The sequence below is a fragment of the Podarcis bocagei genome, assembly GCF_964188305.1.
Source record: "Podarcis bocagei genome assembly, chromosome: 4".
NCBI lineage: Eukaryota > Metazoa > Chordata > Lepidosauria > Squamata > Lacertidae > Podarcis > Podarcis bocagei.
Genome location: NC_138128.1, coordinates 41,673,312 through 41,679,920, shown reverse-complemented (window position 1 = coordinate 41,679,920; position 6,609 = coordinate 41,673,312).

Here is a 6,609-nt window from a genome sequence, read left to right as displayed (position 1 = left end):
TTTCAATTTATTTTTATTTTTTTGTACTGCATCTTTGTAAACCACTTAGAGACTATTGTAGTTAAGCATATGTAAATTCTTGAAATAAATAAATTTATGCTATCTGGACAAACTTTATTTTATATGCATCTAATATCAGTATGCAAGGACACCTATTGATTGGTGCCTCAGAAATATGCAAAGGTCAAAGATGATATGGGTGATACATTTATTTTGTGTCTCTTGCACCAATTGATAATTACTATTTTTTCCCTTTCATTTCCTGTATATAATGCCCCTAGGAGTTTCTACAATTTGAAGTAACAATTGAAGTAACAATGATAATAACATAGACATTTTAAATAAGTGAACTAGCAAATTCACAAGCTATGAATTCCAAAGTACTTTCATGGAATGGAAATTAATTGCTTCCAATTAAGGTGCCTTAAATCTGTACCCACTGCTGAACTCTTGAAAGCACCCTCCCCTCAGAAATTAATTGTAGGATAAACGCTAGCGCTGTGCAACTGATCATTCTGAATACCAAATTATGAATTGATTTGATTTGTGCCAGACCTGAATTTGGTAGACAAAGCTATGTGCAAACTGAATCACATAAATATGGAGCAATATGTTGTGATCCAGATCTCAGAATGGTCTCCAAAGTGTTGCAATTATTAATTACACCACCATATAAGGAAAATACAAGGGACAGGTGACAGGGGATAGAGAGCTGTACTTTGTTCACTGAGAACTCTACTTTCCAATCCAGGGCTAGAATCTCACCTAACACTCTTCAAACACAAGGCTGGGGAGTGGGCTGCAGTGGTGGTGTAATTATGAATGTGGTGGTACACAATCCAGGGACAAAAGTGTATGATGTCAAAAACTTTGGTTGGTGTTGCATGAGGGAAGGTGAAGTTGGTTTTTGAAGACAAGTAAATGCAAGCAGAATAAACATGGTCATATCATCATCATCATCATCATCATCATTTATTAAATTTATGTCACTCTTCATTCAACAATTGCAGGGCAGCTTACAGCATAAAAACACAAAATGCATAGCATATGACATCACCACACTTAACATGCATTGAAAAATAGCTACCACCAATGTTACCACTTTTTAGATGCCCTGACAGTGAGGGAAAAGACAGGTGAAATATTGTGAGGCTTTGCTAGCATATTTAAGCGCTCTTGTGAATCCACTCCCAGACCATGTCTTGCACTGCAGAATACTTCATTTCTTTCTGGTGCAATGTTTTATTGGCACTGGCATGCAGGATTCCAAGCTGCCTAGTACATACACGTCAATTCTGCAATTCTGTTACGGCTAATTCTGCATGTTTCTCCCTTCTGATATAATGAGCAGGTAGGAGATGGATCACTGGATAAGAGAATGTAAATATCTATTGTCTGCCTTGTAACCTGGGTTTTTTTTACATCTTACAATAGAATCATAGAATTGTAGAGTTGGGAAGGGACCCCAAGGGTCAACAAGTTCAGGCCCCTGAATCCTGCCCACAGCTGTCTGACCATGGATGGGCTTGAACCACCAATCTTCTGGCTAACAGGCAGACACCTGCAGGGACGCGGACTTATAAAAAATATTGGGGGGGCCCGGGAAAGCTCATGAATAATAAATAAGCTCATGAATATGCAAATAAAGTGGCACCGCCTCCTCGTGAGCGAATAGGGGAGAGCGTGCTGCGCCTATTAATCAGCTCCGAAGGAAATTAGGTGGAGCTTTTGCTCAGGAGGGAGGGCAGGAGGCATGCAGCCCGACCCTGTGCATTTTGGGCTGGGGGAGGGGCGGCGATGGCGCTCTGCTGGAGGGGCGCCGGAGATTATTGGGGGGGCAGAGCCCCCCCAAACGAATTTTTGAGGGGGCTCGGGCCCCCTCAAGCCCCATGGAGTCGGCGCCTATGGACACCTGGGAAGAATGTGTTCGCAATTACCAGATTCTGTCAGTATGCCAGTTGCGTCCAGTGGTCCTTTACCTTGCTGCAGTTTCCCATTAGCAAGAGTCCTCTGAAATGATAAAGGAGAGTAAAAATAAGCTAAGACTAGGGATGGTATTCAATGCTAGTCCTACTCTGAGTAGAGCCAAGGGCATGACTAACTTGTGTTCATTCATTTCAATGAGTCTGTTCTGGGTAGGTCTGATGTTACTATTATTCTTCCACTGCTGTGGACAAATAGCCTTACATCCAACTTTATCAAAGTAAATTTCCATTGAAAAACAAATGATCAGCAGCAGGATGTGTAAATGTTAGGCATTTGCTGGAGAAAAGTATATTAGCAACTGGAGGCATATATGCGTGTAGGATGGTCAGATTAAAAAAACAAACAGATGTGGTTTGATATGCCATAACATGCACAAGCTCAGATAATGATATGCATCACTTCAAAAAGTTGGGATGAGACTAGCAAGCTTTCTACACAAAAACACACCTGACCTGCACAGAGTGGAAGAAGTCTTCCCTGTAATGAGGAAAAGGCGAAAGAGAGAGAGAGAGAGACAATGTGTTAAGTTTACCGTAATCACTGTTTTGCAGAACTGCAAAGGGGTGGAACGAAACTAGCAGACTTTCTATACAAACATCTCTTGCAGGAAGTGTCATCAGGAAACAGACAAAGCTCAAGGAACAGAAGGAATGCTTTTCAGCTTTCACTACTGCTTTTCATATGGGGACTAGAGAATGCAATGAGGACTAGAGTCATTGTTGGTCAGCCAGTGATATTGTACCATAGCTGTCAACTTACAGATTTGAAAATAAGGGACCAGCAGCCAAAATAAGGGATTTTCCGGGCACAGGTATGTTCAGCTTCTGAGCCCCTCCGAGCCAAAGGCAGAAAGCCCAGCCAGCAGCCAAACGAAGCCTCATCAATAAGGGACAGCAGTGGGACATGGCGCTGGGATAAGGGACTCTCCCACCAAATAAGAGACACTTGACAGCTATGTATTGTACGTGCCTTTATGCATGCAAGATGCAGTCATGAATGTGCTGGCTTTCTGTTATGATGCGGATCGGCTGTTCTAAGGTCTGGAAAGAAAATATTATATATGCACAACAGCCTTTTTCAGAATAGCAAGAATATTAAAGCCATTCTGCTACCTCTTTATAGTTATCCAATAATATAGTCAGGAAATACAGAAAAGGTCGTTAAAATAAAGAAGCTAGTTTTGCACATCCTAACAGGCTCATGCAAAAAATTAACTAGTGAAGCTTTTTCAGGCATTAACCTAAATGGTAGGAGTAGCTTCACTTCACCTGCTTAATTTCTTTTCAGCCACAGAAGTAGGGACCCCCCCAAAGGCATCAGCATTAGAACGCACTACAATCCTCCCAACTTCAGATACCGAATACATGTGTGAGTGCAAGTAATTGAAAATCTGGGAAATAGGGTGTGGGGAAGTCTTCTCAGCTTTCTCACTGGCTGAAGAATGTGTCAATACAGCAATGAATCCATTAACATGCTAGTACCCTGACTGTGAGGGACGCGGGTGGCACTGTGTGTTAAACCACAGAGCCCAGGGCTTTCCAATCAGAAGGTTGGCGGTTCAAATCCCCGCGTTGGGGTGAGCTCCTGTTGCCCAGTCCCTGCTCCTGCCAACCTAGCAGTTCGAAAGCACGCAGTGCAAGTAGATAAATAGGTACCGCTCCGACGGGAAGGTAAATGGTGTTTCCGTGCGCTGCTCTGGTTCACCAGAAGCGGCTTAGTCATGCTGGCCACATGACCCAGATGTGCTGGGCCCAGGGGTAACCCGAGTAACCTGGTCCAGGTCCAGTCCTGAATCCAAGGGTTCTGCAAGGAGTCAGTCCGACAGGGCCAAGGCAGGACATGAGGCAGGAAACCAGGCAAGGTCAGGCACAGAATCACAGGCAGGTTCTGGCAAACAGCAATGTTGCTCTCACAACCTGGGGTGGGATCCAGCAGCTTTTATCTCTGTCGGGGTAACGGCCAGTCCTGATTCCCCCAGTGACTCCCCTCCCTATCTCGCCTGAAGGCAAGCACTCCTCCTGCGAGTACTCAGGTCTCTCCTTCTCTCTGCAGCTTGGGAGATGTTGGCGGGTTACTAGACCCAGAGGCCGCCTCAGCCTCTCCTGACCCAACTGGTAGTGGAGCAGCTGTAAGTGATTGCCCAGCTGAAGGCAACAAGGTAATAATCCCTGCATCTGGAGCCAAGGCAGGCTCAGGCCCCAGACTCCGCTCAGCTGGTGCTTGTTGCAGGGGAACCTGTGCAGACTGGGGCTCCCCAGAATCAGGCCCCAGACTAGGTTCAGCTGCTGCCTGAGGCAAAGGATCCATTGTGGACTGAGACTCCTCTGGCTCCGAGTCTGACCCCGAGTCCCAGGCCATCACACCAGAAGTTGTACGCCAGCTCCCTTGGCCAGTAAAGCGAGATGAGCGCCGCAACCCCAGAGTCATCCGTGACTGGACCTAATGGTCAGGGGTCCCTTTACCTTTACCCTGAGTGTGAACAAACAGAAGAGGCTGAATCTGCAGCCAGTGATAACTGTGTCCCATTCTTTCCATCACAGTCAAATGATTTGACAAGCACCAGTATGTCAATCTTGTCTGTGTCAAGCTTCTTCAGCAAGTTCTTCTATGGTGGGATCATTTACAGTACTGACAAACCAGCACTGTAAGACAGATAAAGTGAGAGAGATTAAAGACTTAGGAATTAGTACTGTATCATGATTCCCAAGGATGTAGCACCTTAGACACATACAGTGGTACCTTGATTCTCAGACGACTTGATACTCAAACAACTTGGAACCCAAACATTGCAAACCCGGAGTAAGTGTTTCCGGTTTGCAAACTTTTTCCGGAAGCCAAACGTGCTCCATTTTGAGTGTTACGCTTCCGATTTGAGAGCCACACTTCCATTCTGAGTGCCTGGGATCATCTGTATGTAAAGCGGAGACTGTACCACAGAACTGTGGCCTTTCCCTTTCCTGTGGTTGTCCTCTATCTCTGTAGAACCACTCAAAGAAAAAATATCCCTCCCAAATGGTGGTGAGAGAATATGCATAGCTAAAGGTATGATACATTTGCACTTAGAATGTGTGACACAGCACTATTATGTGGAAAATATTCTTTTGTTGCACGCATCCTATGACAGAATACCGTATTTTTCGCTTTATAACACGCACCCGACCATAGCACGCACGTAGTTTTTAGAGGAGGAAAATCCGTAGGCATGCCACCCGTAGGCATTCCCTCCATAACACACACAGACATTTCCCCTTACTTTTTAGGAGGAAAAAAGTGAGTGTTATGGTGCAAAAAATACGGTAGTTCTTGCTTCTCCGGCATCTTTTATTTTAAATCATTCCATACAGTTGAAATATCAGATCAAATTATGCTGGGTAGATCACATCAATAACCGTTATTGTCCTTGAGATTTAAGCCTACACCAGTGCCAGCCAAGCTCAAGTTTGCCCTTCAACATCCTACACACCAAGTCGCCACAAGAGGAGTTGTGAGGAAGATGAAGATATGGAGTTACATCCATCTAAACAGAGAGAGCAACATCTGGGTATCAGCTGATTAGACATTGATGATTTTATTTTAAGTCACTTCTTACACCCAAAACACACTAAAGTCATATGGCTGAATAGCTGTGATACTGAAGCACGTATTTGGAAGTGATGCTATTTTTTGGTACTCTGAAAAATTCATGAAGAGCTAAGCTCCACTTATTGGGCTGCATCCATGATTCTCTCTCTGCTAGATCAAGGGATCTTGCTGTAATGGACTGCTGAGTTTGAATGTTGCCTAACAGAGGAATCCAACGCAATAGCTGTACTAGTGGAAACTTGTTGTGCAACTGATTCTGCAATCTGTTTTACCGCAAAGTTACCAGCATCTTGCTTATGCATTTGCTTGCACAACAGCATCCTACCATTGGAACCCAAACACTGCAAACTCGGAAGTAAATGATCCGGTTTGCAAACTTGGTTCGGAAGCTGAATGTGCTTCGTTTTGAGTGTTATGCTTCTGATTTGAGTGTTACACTTCTGATTTGAGTTCCACAAGTGGTGTAGGAAGGGGGGTGCAGTGGGTGTCATCATTGAGGGGGGTGACAAAATGGCAAAAATATGTGTTTTTAAAATAAAACAAATTGGGCTCACAACACTTTTTTGAAAAAAACAACATAATACGTATTGAAACTTTTTAGTTCAGTCAACAAACGCAACAAAACTGAACTCGATGCTGTGTAGTGGATGTGTATGTGTATGTTGACTTGTTGAGGTTAATTAATTGTCAGATGAAGTTATTAAACTTGTTTTAATTTTTTTTTTTTAAGTGTAATGTTCAGCTTCCAAAAAAAGTTCACAAACTGGAACACTTCTGGGGTTACAGTGTTAAATTGTGTTTAACTGTATTTAAATTGGTTATATGTTTAAACGGAGTTATATGTTTAACTCTAAAAGGGTGTGGAGGCAGTGTCGTCTAGGGAGAAGGGGTGTGGCTGGGGAAAGTCCAGAGGGCCAGATTGAAAGGCATAGAGGGCCACAGTCAGTCCCCTGGCATCAAGTTCCCCATCCATTGTCTAAATTGAGGGGAAATACCTCCTTGGGGCAAAGTGTGAGTAACATCCAGGCAAAACTGAGATTA